General features: G+C 42.2%; 1 long non-coding RNA gene across 1 annotated transcript; it reads left to right on the top strand.

Annotated features, from left to right (window-relative positions):
• The first annotated feature begins 3,858 nt into the window (after positions 1–3,858).
• LOC127301159 (uncharacterized) lies at positions 3,859–6,649 on the top strand. The gene is made up of 4 exons (XR_007851874.2): positions 3,859–4,039; positions 4,779–5,020; positions 6,143–6,513; positions 6,584–6,649. It is a non-coding gene; the product is annotated as an uncharacterized lncRNA (long non-coding RNA).
• The last annotated feature ends 12,433 nt before the right edge of the window (positions 6,650–19,082 follow it).

The raw sequence follows: 19,082 nt of genomic DNA, 5'->3' as shown, positions 1-19,082 counted from the left end.
ATTGTAGCGGGACATTTATTTCTTAGTTTTTTGTTCTCTTTTTTGGTTGTGTGCTTCCCTGATGCCATTAGGGCATGGCATTGTTGCAGATGCTAGATGTAATTGGCATCCTTTGATATTAATCTATTCCCTCGAAAAAATGATTATTTCTGTTGCACACGTAGAACCGTGAAATATTTATGGAGGTATCCGCGATTAAAGGATACAACTATAAATATTTTTATCTATGAATCTTGTCACTATTGGTTATATAGTAATTTTTTATGTTGATGCCATTCCTCCTATAAAAGCTCCAAGACTACCCTCTCAACCAGGCCATCTGAAAGGGGCAAATGAATGTGGTTCGTCCAATCGGAGCGCTACAGTAACTTTCCAATCCCACTTTCCACCACAGCCGTCGGATCCGGTAAATTTTGTTTCACTCTTTTTTGGTCTGAAAGTGTCCATGACGGATGGGGCCTCGCGGGCGTGGGGTCAGCGTGCAGAGTCCGCGAGGGTCGCTCGCTCAGGTCTCCTTTCTCCCCTCATTTTTCTGTGCGCGTGGTGGTGGGTGAAAACCCTAGATCGGCCCCGACGTCTCCTCTCTCTCGTCTCCGCCTCCCCACTCCTGCTCTGAGCCGCCTCCCGCTCCTCTCTCCTGCTCCTCTCCTCTCTCCAGCTCCGGCGCAGGAAGAGCGGCGCTCGAGCGACCGCGGCGGATGGACGCGGGGGCAGTCGGTAACAGGGAGCGTGGTCTGCGGCGGCGGCTGGGCGTCTCTCCCTAGCTCCCCAGTCCCGTCTCTCCTCCTCCGCCCCTCTCTCCCCGCCCCAGCCCCATGTGAGGCCGGAGAGGGCAATCCCAGGCCGGAGGAGGGTGGAGGCGAACGGATGGAGTGGGATGGATGGCCACGACGGGGACGGCCGAGGTCATGGGCTGCAGGAGCGAGCATGGAGGGCGGCGGCGCGCCGGCTTGAGAAGGTCATCCACAGGCGGCTGGGCTCAAGATCTTCTTCTCTGGTTCGTTATCTACTCCGCCAAGCTGCAAATCTCATCAAAAAAGTGGTTGTTTCCTTCTTCTTCCATGCTGATTCAGGGCACTCGGCAGGAGGCATCCGTCTCGGGTCATGGGGAGCCGCCGCTAGCCCCATCCCTTCTCCTCCCGCGCCCCTTTCTCTGTCACCGACCTCGCGCTGCTGCTCTGGTCGACCTCTTCCTCCTCCTTCATGCTCACCAGGTGAAGCACGAACAGGCGGTGCCGAACGCTCAAGCAGGTGCACACACTCTTCTCCTTTTCTCTGATTTTTGCCTCCTTCCAGTGCCATGCTCTAGAGCTTCTCATTTTTATTTGTGCAGATTTGTTTCTCTACGTCTACATTGTGTTGGATGAAATCCCAATGAGACTGATTGATCTATATAAGCCATGTGAGTTCTACAAAATCATAAGAAGAATACATGGGGTACTTACCGTTTCTTTATATCTTCCTTGCCATTAGCTCAAGTGGATATTTCTTCAGTAAATGCTTGAGTTAGTTTGATAATTTCAGTAGCATGTATCAGATTGGGTTGTGTTCGTTCTAATACAGTTTGGGTTTTCAGATATTTTGCGTATTAGCTAAGAGCTCCTAATAGTTTGTTTTTCATCTTTGCAGCTACTATTTCAGTTAAATATTTGATGTGCTAAAACAATAATGTGGAGAGAACTCGTTTCTCCAATGAAAAATAATAGGTACAGCTATTTTTTGTTTTTGTTTTCAGTACCATTTAAGGATCCAGTTAGCTGAAAGGGAATACATGGAGCAATGTTGGACCATGTGGTTGTGCTTATCATGGTCAATGAGGTGGCTGAGCCAAATCAGTAATACAGCAGCTAGATGAGTGGCGTATACTAGATTGTTGTAGTAGGTACATAATTGATATGTTTGCTTCCCTCATTTGCAAGTGGCCCTCATTTGAGATGATTTTCACTGGAAACCTGATATCGTGTTGTGTATACCAGATTTTTCAGTAGGTATCATTGATATATTTGCTTCCCACATTTGCTTGTTGCCCTAATTTAAGAAGATGTTCATCGGAAACCTGATAGAGTAGAATTAAACTATGGTGTAGTGTATACTGGATTGTTGTAATAGGTACATAATTGATATGTTTGCTTCCCTCATTTGCAAGTGGCCCTCATTTGAGATTATTTTCACTGGAAACCTGAGATCGTGTTGTGTATACCAGATTGTTCAGTAGGTATAATTGATATGTTTGCTTCCCACATTTGCTTGTTGCCCTAATTTAAGAAGGTGTTCGGAAACCTGATAAGAGTAGAATTAAACTATGGTGTAAATCAGTTGTCAATTGCTACATCTTCCAGTTTATGACGTATCTTTGTTCATGGAGTTTTTACTAGAGAGGGGTGTATATAATTGAAATTTCATTTCAGTTGTATATTTTACTTTATATGGCGCTATCTCGTTTTCCTGAAACCTACTGTATGTTATGCAGCTCAAGAAGGTGATTTCAGATCTTCCTTGTGAGGTACTTCAAAAAGTATGTGTTCACATACGAGATGCAGCCCTATGCCCATAGCTTTGTTTATGAGATTTGATTTTGTGACATGTTTGTGCAATGGTGTCAGTTCCGATTAGCTCTAAATCTTGAATGCTTACAGTATGGCACTATCAAATCTCAGGTTTTTGTACCCAGTGAGCTGCTATAGGTAACAAGTTTGGTGTTGAAAACAGCATTGATTTTTGTTATGTTTCATTCGTGAAGGATGCCAATGATGCACAATGAGGAGATGCTTGGGCCTTGTGGCGTGCCTACGGCAGCAGCTCCCCTGGCAGTGCGGTGTTCTCAGCTGGATTAGGGCGACCTTGCTAGCAAACTCGCCATCTCTTTCCCTAGGTATACCAGCTCCCTTCCCTCCCCTCTCTTCTTTGATTTTGCTCGTGACGACCCACAATACATAATGCAGGCCATTTTTTATGGATATATGGACTACAATAGGTAGTGTTTCTCTGCTCGGGTGTCATTGTCATCGATGGGCCTCTCAACTGTCTCGAGATCCAGACTCATCCAACTCGCCGCCATTTTTATGGGTGAGTAATTTCAGGGAAACTAACCATGCCCTGAAAATAGGTTGCTAAAGTTTTTTGTGTTGATACTTTATTTTGGAAGGAACATTGAGGACTTTTGGAGGGTGGCCAGTAGGATGAGCTAGATCTTTTCTTCAGAGCAAAGGTGAAATGCTGAACCCTAAACCCTATTTGTTTCTTGCAAGTTATACTTTGAGGTATTTGTTGGATTCAATCCTCCTAAATTGAGTATAAATTTGAACATACTTTGGAATAAAAAGTAGTAACTGCAGAATGGTGTTTCAGATTATAATATAAAATTTATGTTTTTCTAATGATGAATAATCCTTTACTTGCTTCTTTTTTTTGGGTTTGAAATTATCAGTTGAAAATAGTTATATAGCAGCAGGAATCAAGGATAAATAATTCATTAGTAGAATAATTAACACAGTTGCTTGGTCTTCTTCTCTGTTTTGTCTTCTTTTTTTCTCATGAAAAAGCACATCCTTAATTCAAAATAATTAATTTGAACTCCTGAAATGGACATTATTATACTCTGCTCATGGTTCAATGATTCATGGATCCCATGTGCAAGATATCTATTTACTTTCAAGATTTAAAATCTACTGCTGACAACATAGGTATGCTCCTCTAAATATCCAATTACAAACGTGGCGTAAACATGAACCGTGGTTAGCATATAGATCATCCATACTTAAATATTATGTGCATTTGCAGATTATGTGCACGCCTGAGGGTTGAAGCTTGATATTTACAGTGATGCTGGGTGATCTCTGTGCAGCTTGGCAATTCAGGTACCGAAGCTTTGGGACATTCACTGCGATGAGATGGCTTATTATGTGAGAACTCTCTACTCATTTGCCTTTTATTCTTGGTATGCTCTGTTTGTTTTGGCCCACGCAGTGGTTGAATGGAACATTGAGGACTTTTGGAGGGTGGCCAGTAGGATGAGCTAGATCTTTTCTTCAGAGCAAAGGTGAAATGCTGAACCCTAAACCCTATTTGTTTCTTGCAAGTTATACTTTGAGGTATTTGTTGGATTCAATCCTCCTAAATTGAGTATAAATTTGAACATACTTTGGAATAAAAAGTAGTAACTGCAGAATGGTGTTTCAGATTATAATATAAAATTTATGTTTTTCTAATGATGAATAATCCTTTACTTGCTTCTTTTTTTTGGTTTGAAATTATCAGTTGAAAATAGTTATATAGCAGCAGGAATCAAGGATAAATAATTCATTAGTAGAATAATTAACACAGTTGCTTGGTCTTCTTCTCTCTTTTGTCTTCTTTTTTTCTCATGAAAAAGCACATCCTTAATTCAAAATAATTAATTTGAACTCCTGAAATGGACATCTGGGGTGGTCAAGTGTAGGCTATATTCATGTGTCTGCAGATTTGTACTCACTTGCTACTTATTAGGCTGATGCTTTTGGATATAGAGATAAACAAAATATTATACCTGGCTATAAAAGCTGTAGTGTGTGTGATTGTTTGTCTCACGCATATAGGCATATTGGAGTAGATGTAGAGATAAACAGAACATCACATCTGAATACAAGCTGAATGCGGTGTGTCATGAGTGGTTTAGTTAACCGCATAATGGAGTTCGTCTCTTGCGCCATCTTTGATTACATGTTTAAGCTTTTTTAGTTACTGTTTCGTGTGTCCTTCATGTTTACCCTTTTTTAATCACTTCATTTCTTTGTTGTCAGGCAAGTTCTATGGTTGAGAAAGAGATTCAATATTTTTGTGTGGCCATGGGCCATGAAAATGAATCTTTTGAGGATTTCGTGAAGTCACATGATGCGTACCAAGAGTACCTTATGTTTTTCCCGATGAATAATGGTCTTGCCAGTGTTGCTGGAAATGTTGATAAATTATCTTCTTTGCAAAAAAGAGTTTGAAATTGTGAAGATAATGGATGATGAAGCAAAGAAAGCTTCTTTGATACCAGGTTAGCTGGGAATTGTAGTATCTCTATTAATTTTTACTTTTCTTCAGGCCACCTCTGTCATAGAGCTGGCTGTGCTAAATGCTTCTCTGTAGTTGGTTTAGGTACACTTCTCTTTCATCTTAGGCTGTTATGTTAGCTGTCAATTTTAAATGCACTATATGGAAGCCACCCTAGACTATAATGTCCTATTGGGGTGTCACAAATCAAACTTGCATGATTTGCTGAGGGATACAACTATTTAGTAATTGCTCCTGGTTTTGCTTTTTTTTACTTGATATTCTGAATAGTTCTTTTGAAACAAAATTGTTTCTAGATTTTCTATGTTGATATGCAATCCTGATGGTTTGCCTTTCCACACTTTTGTGCTTGTTCTGGCATGGCTCCTGAATATTGTAGAGTTCACACTTGTTTTTTTTTCCTTTTCGGATTATCTATCTTTTGTTGCTCTGGTATTGTAATGCCATGCCCCATTCAGATGATGCACGCTCCCAGCATTTGGAATTTTATTGTGCACCAGTTAGTAGAACAACTCACTATAAGTGCTTGCTCAGTACCATCATTTTAAGATGCATTGTGGCACAACATACCAATTTATGCTTATACTTTGATTGTTCTCTTAATGGCTGCATGCCTATATGCATGAGATTAAAGGGATTCATCGTTAATCTCCAGTAAGTTGATACTACCAATCACTCTTTCTGTATATACCGAAAATATATTTTCTTGAGTTTCATTTCAATGTATAAAGAGTGCATCCAGTGATCCAGGTTTAAAATTCAGCTCTATTTTCTCCCTTTTATCTATTTTACTTTTAGGCTTGGAGGATGGGCGACCACGCGCATCAGCCATGGTGCCACTTGCCGTCGCTTGTTTGTCTTACCCTCCACCTGAGCTCTTTTCATTTCTTCCTATTTTAGTTCTTATTTCTCGTGGATGATGCAGCATTTATGTACCAGATTATTCAGTGCATATCCTATTTTTTTAAAGTGAATTAGGCCTATTTTTTAGTTTGGCACAGGGTCCCAAAATTTGCCGGCTCGGTTGTTTGTACCGCTGTTGTTTGTTCTTGCAGTATGCTTTTAGTGATTATGATGGACTGGTAATGTTTGTACTCATGTGTAGGTTGGGCTACTGGAGTCACTAAATCTTGCCATGGTCGCTCCTAGGGTAAAGCATTCTATCTGGAATCATTTCTTCAGTATACGTCATTATTGAATATTCTCCTGACCTACCATTAAGAAATGTCTTGTGTGTAGCCATGCCTCCTTCCGACCTCTTTGTACATACATTTTTCTCCAATTGCTTGTTTGTTCAGAATGGTGCATATTTTTAATAATAATCAAGAGAAGTGGTTTAATTGTATGCATTAGGCAAGTTCTGCCCTCGAGGTCATAGCCAACTACTAAAAATAAATAATTCTTTTTGTTGAGGAAGCCATTGAAAATATTGGCGATGAGCTGCTGCTGCTGATTCGTACGTGATGTACCTCCTAGGTGAGCTGCTGCTGCTGATTCATACATGATGTAGGTGCTAGGTGCCTAATTCATGGTTATGATGTTGCAGGATGAGAATGAATCTACATAGACCTGCAAGATATAGTGTCACATGTTCACAGAAAGGGTACACAATGATTAGAATTAAACATGCTTGCTTCAGTTACAACTACATTTTGCCAAAGTTGTGGATTTGTGGTAGTCTCTCCTATGGTCGAATTTTGCAGGTAAAGATTTCTCGCATTTTGTGTGATTTAACTTGCGGTTGTTATAAAAGTGTAGTTCCATGAGTAGCTTTAAACCATTTATAGTGGATCGGAGGGAGTACCATATTTAGTACCATAAAATTGACCCTCGTATCATTAGGATTTTGGTTCCATGATGATAGGTAAGGTTTTGAAATTTAATGTCCTCTTCTCCTTTTCAGGTCCCTGAGTTGGTTAATGTTGATTTTGCTCAGGCACGGTCCATCTTAGGGATCAACGAGAGGTGGCTCAAGCGATACGGGATGGCGGCGAGCAGCGGCGACCGCAGCGGACGGTGCAGCAGACTGGACATGCTTTAGAAATCACGGTCAAGACAACACGTCTTGGGGAGTGGTGCGCCTGTCAAGCGACAGCGTCTGATTCCTACACAACAAGGTGAGCTTTTCCCAAATCCTCTTTCTTTATATCTCTCTCTTTCCATTAAGCTTGTGCGATGTGCTATACTTTCTCATCGTTTATTAGATAATTGTTGGCACTTTCAAGGACCCATTACACCTACCTGTGGAATTACTTGATATGTTGTGCAGCGTGAGACCCATTACACCCCCTGTGGACCCATTACACTTTCGAGGGCCTCATATAGTGTTGTGAGCCTTCCCAGTGGCCTCCTTTTTAGTCTATTGATTTGAGGCTACTGCTACCTACCGTGTAGTTTCATGCCTACTAGGACCCCGCGCGCTTTGCTGCGCCGTCCTTTGTTGTACATGTTTTTCGTGGCCAGTGACTGTGTGCTTATAACAGCGGTCCTCAACTAAAATAAGATAATGCAATCCTCAAGTAAAAAGATATGGAACAAATAATATAGATCAAGGACAAAGAAAATAGCTTCACTGTAACCATAAAAACCAGAAGCTCATTGAGGAGCCTCCCAACACACGAGGCGCATCCAAAACTTGAGACAAACCGTCCACCGATGACTCCACTGCCACATTGAAAAATAGAACCAGCAAAGGAGGTAATAATAGATAGTCATAGTCTGAAATGTTAATTTTGATGCATAGCTAAAATGGTTATTCAATCTAGAAGTCAACAATGTCGTCAAAATCTCTGACTGCATTAATTAAACTGAAGATGAAAAGTAGACAGCAGTTCAAGGACAGTGTGAGACACAATCAGGATATCAACTTAACAGTACACTATTTATGTTGCATCATTACTACCAAGAGGCAAGATCATACATAGAAGTTAAGTATTTGACTAAAAAACATGCTAAATTAAATGCAAGAGTTCATTTTTCTATTTAATGAGAGAATAACATCAGGTCATTTAATCCTTACATGAGAAGATGATCAGTATCACAAAAACAGATGAAAAGCGTGCATCCACCATTGCAATTTTCTTAATTTAAATTTATTTGGTATGTTACAGATAAGTTTTTCCCATCTGAGATAGAACTATTGTGAATCACGTGGAAGGGAAGAGAAAAAACAATTTCAGGTTAAGAAGTAAGAAGGTAGGACAAAGATATTTCCATGTGAAATACCCTTTATATGTTAGTGGTGAAACCATGACATCAACTTTTTTATTCATGCTCCTGGTATAGAAAAGGGAAAATTCTCCAAAAAGATGACAAGCCATCCCATGTACTGTCAAATAGAACTGACCTCTGAGAGTAACTTTGGAAACTATCACTTTGCTTAACAATTCGTTCTGCATCCGCCAACATTCCTTGGAAAGCAAATATTAACCAACCTAGAAAGTCATTATCTCAGGTAGAAGCCTTTCAGAGTTATATCAGTTTCTGAACTTTGATTGATGCAATATAAAATAGAGACGATGGCCATTATCGTTTGAATTGGAGAAAAAAATGCGTAAAACTCTCACAATCTGAAGTAAATATGAGCATAGCATCCTGAAGCCTCTCAAACGCCACTTACGTACCAAACCATGACCATCTGATATGTGTTCAGGTTACATGGAAGGCACTCAGTACAGAAGTGGTCGCACTGGAATCCAATGCCCACTTTTCTCAAGTTGATATGAAATTATATAGATTATTATAAGTAGAACTCGACATGTATAAATGCAGCACATTCATGAAATTTACTGCATTGATGGCATAATTGCTGATCCGCAGGCACACTTTCAATTTTGTTCACCTAACAATAGCTAATGGCCTCAAAGTCGTAAACAGTAATCAATTGATAAAAAAAATCAACCCACACAATTCTGACTTGTTCAAGACTTCTTTTTTTCTTATATTGTTTTCAGGACTGTCACTCAAGTCTTAGGATTTGACAACATTATTTCTGGCTGTTAGATTGTACAACATATTTGTTATGGATTGTGACATCCACATAATACTGGATTCAGGTACACTAGCAACTACTCTTTTTGTCATCTATTATGATTTAGTTGAGACTGAGGTCAACATATATGCTGGAAAAGGACAACTTTGCATGTATTAACTTCTGGACTATTGTAATGTGCGTCATCAGCCAGAGAAGGCGGGGATCCATGGATGCCAGTGAGGGAAGCAGCTTGGCTCGGGCCAACCATGGTGCTAGCGTTGCAACTCGCCGCCATCCTCCTTCGTCTCCCATCCACAGCTGGCTCCAACCCCTCCTCTGATGTGGTGCTATGAGAGCAAGAAAAAGAGCAGACATGCTCTGTATCTACATCCAGCGTCCACACAGCCAGATAATGGTACTGCTCTGAATAATTCTCTTTTTGTTTAGAGCTACGGTGATGCATGTAACTATGTTATCTTAAATTATCTGCTTGTGTTAATTGAAAAAATTATGTTCCTTGCTTACATTTTCAATGCAAACTTGTTGGTGGTTTGTCCATTCTGCTGTTTGAAAATTCAAAGCACTCCATATTAATGCATTCTCTATCTTCTGATGTGTCGGCTATTAAACTAAGCAACGACATATGTACTACACATGCTTCTGGCATAGCGTGATTAAAACATAGGTTAATGCCGTACTTTTGTTTGGAAGATTAGTCCTGCTATTTTTTAGCGATTGTAAGTATTGGGGGCATGCTTGGATAATTTCCTGGTGTGTTTTGTATTGTTCTGACTATGCTTGTATCTAAACGGGTTGTCTATTGTTCTGACCGATACATGTATTTTGTATAACGACTGACTGTAAGAGTTACATATGGCTACTTTAATCAATTTTAAGAGTTACATATATGCTTTTACAGTTTTTTATGTGTTCATAGAATAGATAACTTAGCTTCTTATGCAGTGAAATAACATTGAACCTCTTTCTGCATGATACTGGCATCCACGGTTTGTATGTATTGTTATGTACTTGAGTGCACCAGCGGATATATGTTTGTCGACTATTTTGTGCTTATGGTGAACTCTTGTGAGTGAATATTTCGACCTTGATATATCATCTGTTAATTGCTTTATAACTATTTTACTCTAGGCCTCTAATCCTCCCACCAGAAAATGACTAGCTGAGCCGCATCAATGTGTGACTGCAAGAACCTTTGAATTGCCCCAACTTCTAACCCTTTGACCCTTTTGATAGAACATGTTTGTTAATGTGCAATGTCTCCATTCCAGGTTATAGATTTTGCTTTCAAACTTTTGTCCTTCAAATGTATTTCCTTTTCTCCAACCGCTTTTGATCATTGGAAACTACTACAGGATGTAATTGTGTGCATGGAGCTCGCTGATCTGTGGTTCTTGTGCAACAGAGACTCTTCAGTTAGGTTATAAAATCCTTAATTATTGGAGCCATTCATATGCATGTATCATGCATGTATCAACGAATGAAGGAAGAAGATTTTCTTGTATTACTTTATGACTTTTTGTCTTTGATCATTGAATGGCACACGCATATGCTGATGTATAATGCTTGTTCTGGTATATATTTGTTCTTTGGACACATTGCACATAGAGATGAATTTCTTATTGCCAAAGTAACTTATGTGTAGTGAATCTCAACATCATCTCATTTAAGTGCCAAAGTAACTTATTATTGACTTATGAACATGGAGCAGCCAATTAGTGTAAAACTTATGGTTTGATTAATGTCCCGCTTTGACTTTGCGCTGGGGTGCAACCGGTCTCTATGGATGGCAGAATTGCCATCATATAAGTTCCTGGGATTGTATTAGACCACACATAAAAAGTGTAATTTACAGATGAAATGAATAAATGGCAGAATTGCCATCCTATAAGTTTGCCATCCTATAAGTTCCTGCATTAATTTGAAAATGGATGGTCATGCTTGCTGCGCCATTTTATGAGTTTGCCATCCTATAAGTTCCTGCATTAATTTGAAAATGGATGGTCATGCTTGCCACGCCATACGATTGTATTATAACTTCATTATTATGGTACTGGGGGTTTCCTTGAAAAATACTTATATGAGCTTCTATTCCGCTTTTGCCTTTGCGCTGAAATTGTCATATCTAATTGCAGCATCTTGATAGAATGTTGTGTCTACATTTATACTAAAACATTTATTAAATTTCAAGCTAATTTTTAATACTAAATAAGCTAAAACTTATAATTTAAATTTTGCTTTGATTCTGTCATTTGCGCGATAGCGCAACGGGTCATCTAGTTATTAATAAACTCGGGTATGCGTCTTTCCTCTAAAAAGCCAGAGTCAAGGCGTTGTTTTGATTTATAGTTGCCGCCCTTCAGCTAGTAAATGTTTTTGATGTTGAGTAAGTTGGTAACATCAAAGATCCGATCGATGGAAAGAAATGATGATTTGGATCGAACAAAGCTGTACACATAGTTAATCTCAGGTCGTTCTCATAACACGGGGTGGATGGTGTGATCGAGAGCACTAGTACTCCCTCCTACTTATTTTATGTTACGTATAATTTTTCGTGCAAGTTAAACTATGCAAATTTTTATTAAAAATATAGATAATAATACAAAGATTTAACATGACAAATGCATATAATAAATATATCTCATGACAATTCTATAAATATTATCTTTTATTGTATATGTCTATTTATGTATAGATAATAAAACTTTACGAAGATTGACTTTAACCAAACCTTATATGCAACATATTTTGGACAGGAGGAAGTACTTTCCTCTTAACGGTATCAGAAGTTTATTTTTGCCAATAACAGGGAACGGTGTCAAAACAGCCAAGATACTTTTAAGAAGTATACTTCCAACTGAATCAAGACGGAGAGTTTCCATTTTGTTTTGCGGGCTATTCTAATGTGAGAAAAAAATATTCAAAATCGAGGTTTCATGTTTAAACTTTTAATTTATAATATTTGTCAAATTATATGGGGTAGAATATAATTGTTTGAATTCTTGCCCTATGGAAATATTTTTCATGTATAGTTTACGTAGGCTACGTATGAGAAAAGAGGAAAAAATCAGGAGTAAATTTATGGAGGATACACTGGTGGAAAAAGGGCCTTTGGTCGCGGTTCGCAACTGCCATTAGTCGCGGTTGCGCAACCGCGACCAATTAAGCGCGATTAAAGGCCCCCCCCTTTAGTCGCGGTTGCTTACGAACCGCGACTAAAGGCCCATCCACGTGGGCGCCGCGACCGTCGGGGCGGAGGACCTTTAGTCGCGGTTCTTCTGGCCAACCACGACTAAGGGCCGCCGCATGTTTAAGGTTTTAGGCCCCCCCCCCCTAAACCTGTTTTCTGTTTAATTTATATTGTTTTATTTCTTTTGTGCTTTATTGTAATTTTGAAGGAGTTTCACATATTCTACGGTACTACATACATGCATATTAATGTACAATTTCAAACAAATTTGAAATTAGAACCAAAAAGAATTCAAGAGAAATATACAATATATATTCAATATCATCGGATGACCATATACAAGTTTGAACAAGTTTCCATACATAATTTAATGCATGTATAGTTCTACGTCCTCGCAATGGTGTTCTCCTTTAGGATCGAGGACTTCCCTCCTGAACCATCCAGCTAGTTCCTCTTGAAGTGGTCGGAAGCGAGCTTCTGGACTAAGCATCATCCGGAGGTTATTCCTCTGAGCATTGAGATCACTCGGAACGCGCTCAGAGGTGTATCTCCGGATCATCTCACAGACATAGTATCCACACAGATTGGTTCCCGGTGGCTGAATATCGCCACCATTCTTAGCCTTTGACCGCATGAAATTTAGCTCTTTTTGGAATTCACCGACCTTTGTATCTGAGAACCGTCTCCAGACCCTACGAGGCAAAGAAAATTAAATGAACAAGAGAGTTATTAGTTAATTACTTAAAGCTTAATTAGGAAATGAACGAAATATGCCGATCTATATAGAGCGCAAATGAATGAAAACAATTACTTTTGAATCATTTGTCTCATGTCGGCCCAAAGCGCCTTATCCATATTCAGAGAGTCGTGGACAAGACATTCTGATTTGTCAACTTTAATTACTAGCAGAATCCAGTGGAACCTGCGGACACGATACATGCACAGTACGTCATGCATAACTCATCGATTAGCCGGCCACATACGATGCATGGAGTAAACAAAAGAGAATGTGCTCAAGACATAAACACTCACCCAAAATGGTAAGGAAATAGAATATCACTTTTGAGTTCCTGCTTATCAAGAAACCACCACAGGTCTTCCTCCACGTCGGCGGGGTGATGATGTAACGTATATCCATTAACGATGTGTGGGTCAATGAACCCAACATCATGGATGTTCCTTACTCTGCATTCCTTAATCTTCAATCTGCATGTATAATAGCGGACACAACAATATAGTTAGGACATATATATATATAGTGCAGGCAATATGAACGAGATGGGGTAGAAATAAATCACTTACAGAACGTAGCAACTGATGATAGATTTGTCGAGCTCGCGCAGATTGAAAAGCTGGAACAATTCACTCAGATGAATTTGTACAGATTAATGTTTGAAGTGATGCTCATATCCAACTTCCGCATAAATATAATCTTTGGCGTTTTTATTTTTTATGTAACCCTTGTACCAGTTCAGCAGACCTTTCATTTGTGGAGGTAGATCCTCTTCCTGCGCAGGCTCGACGAGAGGCCCATTCTTCACATATGTAAGTACTACCTCCTTCACTGGCGCCTCATCAAGGCCTAACAGTTCACGAAGAGTAATACCTAAGTTGGCCGCTTGTTCTCTAGCACTCGTTACAGTCAATCCCTGTGCTGCCGCAGCTTCTATGATATCGGGGGCATCCGGACCGGCGGCTGTCACTATAAGCGGGGCAATCGATTGTTTACTTTGTTCCCCGAGCTGGGCAACTCGTTTCCCGCTTTGTGCACTTTCTAATTCCGCTTTCTCGGCCTCCTCTTTCTTCTTCTTGAACATGCGTGCCTGATTCTTTAGTTCACGTGCATAGTCGTCAGGCAGATTCTTCGCGGCTTGGGACGGTGTGTTCAAAAATGACTTAGCCCACTTCTTTTGCTCATCAGAAAATACTGGCTTGGGCTCGGGCTCTCTTTTCTTCTTGCAGCCCGCCTTCCATTTCTCATATTCAGCAGTCGCGGCCGCCTCGACTTCCTCGGCACTACGTTCCCAAGGCCTCGTGGGGAGAGGCTTCAGTGATGGCTCCGGTACCTTTGTTATCTTAGGTACATAAGGGTCCGGGTTAATAATCCAGGACTGTTGCTTCTGCTTCTTCGCCGGAGGTGGATTGGGGGGCGGCGTCTGCTTACCCGCCCGGGGCGGACTAGGGGGCGGCGGCTGCTTACCCGCCGGAGGTGAATTGGGGGGCGGCGTCGGCTGACGTGAAGGAGGTGTAGGTGAAGCACCACCACCACCACCGCCACCACCGCCACCACCACCTCCGTAGGGGGGTGGACTTGTTGGCGCCTCGCCTGGAAACTTGATAAACTTCTTTTGCCATAGAATGAAATGGCGCTTGACATCTCCAAGTCTTGTCGCCCCTTCAGGTGTAGCAATGTCAATGTCCAGGTCCTCAAACCCTTTGACTATGTCCTCCACCGTGACACGAGCATAGCCATCTTGACTGAGGTTGTTGTGGTGGAGTGCTCCAGGTAAACATCGTAAAGCACTGCCGATGGCTACCTTCATGGACATGTTCCCGATAGGATAATATAGATGACATGCTTTCATCTCCTTTATATCGTCCACGGGGTAGCGAGGAGGCTCCGGTGCAGTAATTTCGACCACCAGAGGCTCCGGTGCAGTAATTTCGATCGTCGGTGCACCAGCCGGTGGGGCCTCCGTGGAAGCCACACTGCTTCTCCGCTGCTGGCTTCCGAGATCCAATGGATGATCTTCATGCTGCGCCCGAGCTGCATCTCTTTCGGCTACTAGTACACTCACGGTTTTCTGCATCACATCCATTTCCGGTGCCAACCGCGCCACAACATCTGCTTCCCGATCCATCTTTCTCTTACGACTTCAGTAACCGTACGGGTCATCGTTCTGGGGGAACCCTACTTTCCACGGAATGTGCCCCATGCCTCGTACATGTCCTCCGTGTTCAGGATTCCCGAGGGCTTTTGTCAGGGCGTCGTTCTCTCTGTTGAACTTGATCCTCCCCTCTTGAGCATCCCTCATTGCCTCAATAAGCTTTTGGGTGGGTTTAATTATTTTGCCCTGGTAAACACACTCCCCTGTCTCCGGGTTCAGCGATCCCCCATGCCCGTACCACCAGCTTTTGGCCCTTGGGTCCCATCCCTCCGTACCTGGACGGATTCCTCGCGCCCTCAGCTCGTTCTCCATCTTCTCCCACCTAGGCACCCAAAGGCGATACCCTCCTGGCCCCATAATATGATTGTACTCCTTCTTAGCCGCATTTTCCTTATTTTTTCGATATTTGAAGGAACTGCTCCGATTTCTTTTGCTTCACAAATTCTGGCCAATCATGTTGCAGTTTCTCATATTGTCCTTTGAAATCCGGAGTCTTGTTCTGCTTGACAAAGTCATGGGCTAGATTTTGCTTGAATTTCCGGAATGCGTCGGACATCTTATGAAGAGCGAACTGTTTGACTAGCCTCCTCCTCTCCTTGTTTTCCTCAATCTTGTTACCCTCCTCATCGTATTTGTGGTATTCCGGAGGTAGAACGAAATGTTCCATAAGCTTGTTGAAGCAATCTTTTTTTGTTCTCTTATCGACAAAAGTGAAACCAAGACGTGCCTTCTTTGGCTGATTCCACTCCTGGACGGTGATCGAGACGTTGTCTCTAACAACGGCTCCGCATTGGCTGATAAACTTGGTGGCGTTCTTGCGGGGCTCCAGCGGCCTGCCGGTTGCTTCCTCGACAACCTCGATGGTGCATGTTTCTCCTGGTTTCATCGTCTTGGTTGCGCCACGCTTTGACGACGTACTCGATTGTTTCGACGATCCGGCCGAGGGCTAAAATAAGAAAGAGAGTCGCGCGCGTTAGTACACACATATTTATTCAAATCAGTTAGTTTGTATCACCAGAGGCTCAATGTATATATATACCTCGGCACCGGAGGTGGTTGCTACTTCCAATTGAAGATCGTCGTTTATCGACGTTTCTTCGGCATCATCTTGCTGACGGCGCCCTTCATCTTCACCCTCAAGGTTCAGATAAGAAGAGATATCATCTTCTTCTTGTCCGGTCGGCACATATAGAATATCGCCTTTTATGATGCCGAAAATATGGTCTTCAGCGTCCGGATCATAGTTGTCCATAATCGGGTCAGCTCTATCGTCCGCCATATGTCAGTCCTGAAAACATGTAGTCAAAACAAATTAATTAAGTGAAGAAGGGGGGCGGTGGCGGTGGCGAAAGGGCGGTGCCAAAAGAAGGGGGCCGGCGAGCTGGAAGGGGTGGGAGAGGGTGTCGCGGAAGAGCGCGTGTGTGCGCCGGGAGAGATTGGAGGGGCCGGGGCGCCGGCGGGCACCGCCCTAGCTATTGCATGTGTGCGTGTGTGGCGCGCGCCCCCGGCCGGCCGCCGGCCTCCCTCTCCCCCTGTCTGTGTGGCGCGCGCGCGGCGGCGCCGGTGGGGAAGGACGACGGTACGGGGAAATTTTGTAGTTCTTTTTGACACAAAATTTTAAGTCTCAATTATTTATTTTTTAAGTCAAATTGTAGTCTCAAATTATTTAGTTAATTTTAAGTCTCAAATTTTAAGTCTCAAATTTTTAAGTCTCAAATTTTAAGTCTTCTTTTAGTTTTTTAAGTCTCAAAATTTTAAGTCTCAATTATTTAGTTAATTTTAAGTCTCAAATTTTAAGTCTCAAATTTTAAGTCTAAAATTTTAAGTCTCAAATTTTTAAGTCTCAAATTTTAAGTCTCAAATTTTAAGTCTTCTTTTAGTTTTTTAAGTCTTAAATTTTAAGTCTCAATTTTTAGTTAATTTTAATTTCGAAATTAACAAGAACTAAAACTAAAAAAAAAAAAATTTGGCAGGGGGTACGTGCGCCGCGCGCGCGGCGCCCCTGTACTGTGGCCGGCGCGCCTCTCTCTGGCCGGTGGCGCGCGCGCCTCAGACTGTGGCCCGCGCCTCTCTCTCGCGGCGGCGCGCTGGGGTACGCGGCGCGCGGCGGCTGCGGCGACACGGCGCGGCGCGGGCACGGGCAGCGGCGGCGGTTTGGATTGGATCGATCCTTACGGGCTACGGAGACGGCGACGGTTCGCGACACGGCGCGGCACCACGGGCGACGGCGACGGTTCGTGGAGACGACGAGGGCGGCGCAGAGACGATGACGACGGCGACGGCGCGTCTCAGAGATCAGCAGTTCGGGCGGAGGAAGAAGAACTGTGGCGCGGCGGTTCGCGCCGCGGGAATATATAGGGACCCCCCCCCCTTTAGTCGCGGTTGGCCACGCCAACCGCGACTAAAGGGTTTTTCGCCGGGTTTTTAATTTCCCGCGCGCAAGGACCTTTAGTCGCGGTTGGCGACTAAAGGTATTTTTTGAAAATACTTTTCTTTTTTGAAAATCATAAAATACATATAATATATCAATAAATACAGAAAATAAAACTAATTCAATTCAAAATGTTAAAAATACAAATAATATATCAAAAAATTCAGAAAAATAAAACTAATTCAATTCAAAATGTTTAAAATACAAATAATATATCAAAAAATTCAGAAAAATAAAACTAATTCATTTAAAAATCTTAAAAATACAAATAATATATCAAAAAATTCAGAAAAATAAAACTAATTCAATTCAAAATGTTAAAAATACAAATAATATATCTAAAAATTCAGAAAAATAAAACTAATTCAATTCAAAATGTTAAAAATACAAATAATATATCAAAAAATTCAGAAAAATAAAACTAATTCATTTCAAAATGTTAAAAATACAAATAATATATCAAAAAATTCAGAAAAATAAAACTAATTCATTTCAAAATCTTTCCGCGTTCCTCTTCCCACCAGTTCTTCCCGGCCGCCTCTGTCTTCCGAAGATTTCTTCCCTGTCTTCCCGCCTCTTTCTTCCCGCCTCTTTCTTCCCGCCACTTTCTTTCCGCCACTTTCTTCCCGCCTCTTTCTTCCCGCCACTTTCTTCCCGCCTCCTGTCTTCCCGCTCCCATTTTTCCCGCCATTTCTCACTACATATATGTAGCCCGGCTTGGCCAGCATTATCACATCTCTACAATCTCTCATCACTCTCTCATGGCTTCCACCGCACCCACTCTAACCTACCAGCAGGTGGAGGAGCTTTGCGCCTCGAACTACCCTTGCCCACCGGGCTACCGCATCCCCGCCGGCTGGAGCCTAAGCACCGGCGGCGTGCCGGTCCCTCCCGTCCCTCAGGGTACTGCGCGCCGGGCGGCCATCACGAACCACTACTACCTCGACCTCACGTCGGAGCAGCGGATGAATCCCCGCTGGCATCCCGATAACCAGCATACTTGGGACGCCTTCTTCATCAATCGGTGTGAGAGGGCGCTCGCCAGGTATGAGGAGGACGGTCTGCCTCCTGGGAACTTCCACGAGGCCGGCCGTCGGCTATGGTGGTACGGCCGGACTCTGCAGAGCGTCATGGACTACATCACGGCCGGTGATATCCCCCGCCTGCGCTACCCTCAGTTCGAGCCACGAGCGCCGCCCGACGACAGCGACGACAGCAGCGACGATGACGGCGGTAACTTAGAAGGCGACGACTACCAGTACAACGGCGGCGGCTATGAAGACTACGAGTATGCATATTATACGCCTAGGCAGGAGTATGACTGAATCACTCCAAATTTCATGTATCATCAGTGCTATCTCGAGTCAATTGAATCATTCGAAAATGGACACCAAACACATCACGGGTAATATAATTCACATGATCCATTCAACAAAGTTTGGTACAATAAATTATTACACATCATTTCTTTCCTTGTGTCTCTGCTTGCTTACGATTGTGCCGTATCCATGGAGCATCCTCATCATTTAACTTAATGCTTGGGTC

The sequence above is a fragment of the Lolium perenne genome, chromosome 1, assembly GCF_019359855.2.
Source record: "Lolium perenne isolate Kyuss_39 chromosome 1, Kyuss_2.0, whole genome shotgun sequence".
Classification (NCBI taxonomy): domain Eukaryota; kingdom Viridiplantae; phylum Streptophyta; class Magnoliopsida; order Poales; family Poaceae; genus Lolium; species Lolium perenne.
The sequence above is the reverse complement of the archived record's forward strand: the minus strand, read 5'-3'. Positions and strand labels throughout refer to the sequence as shown.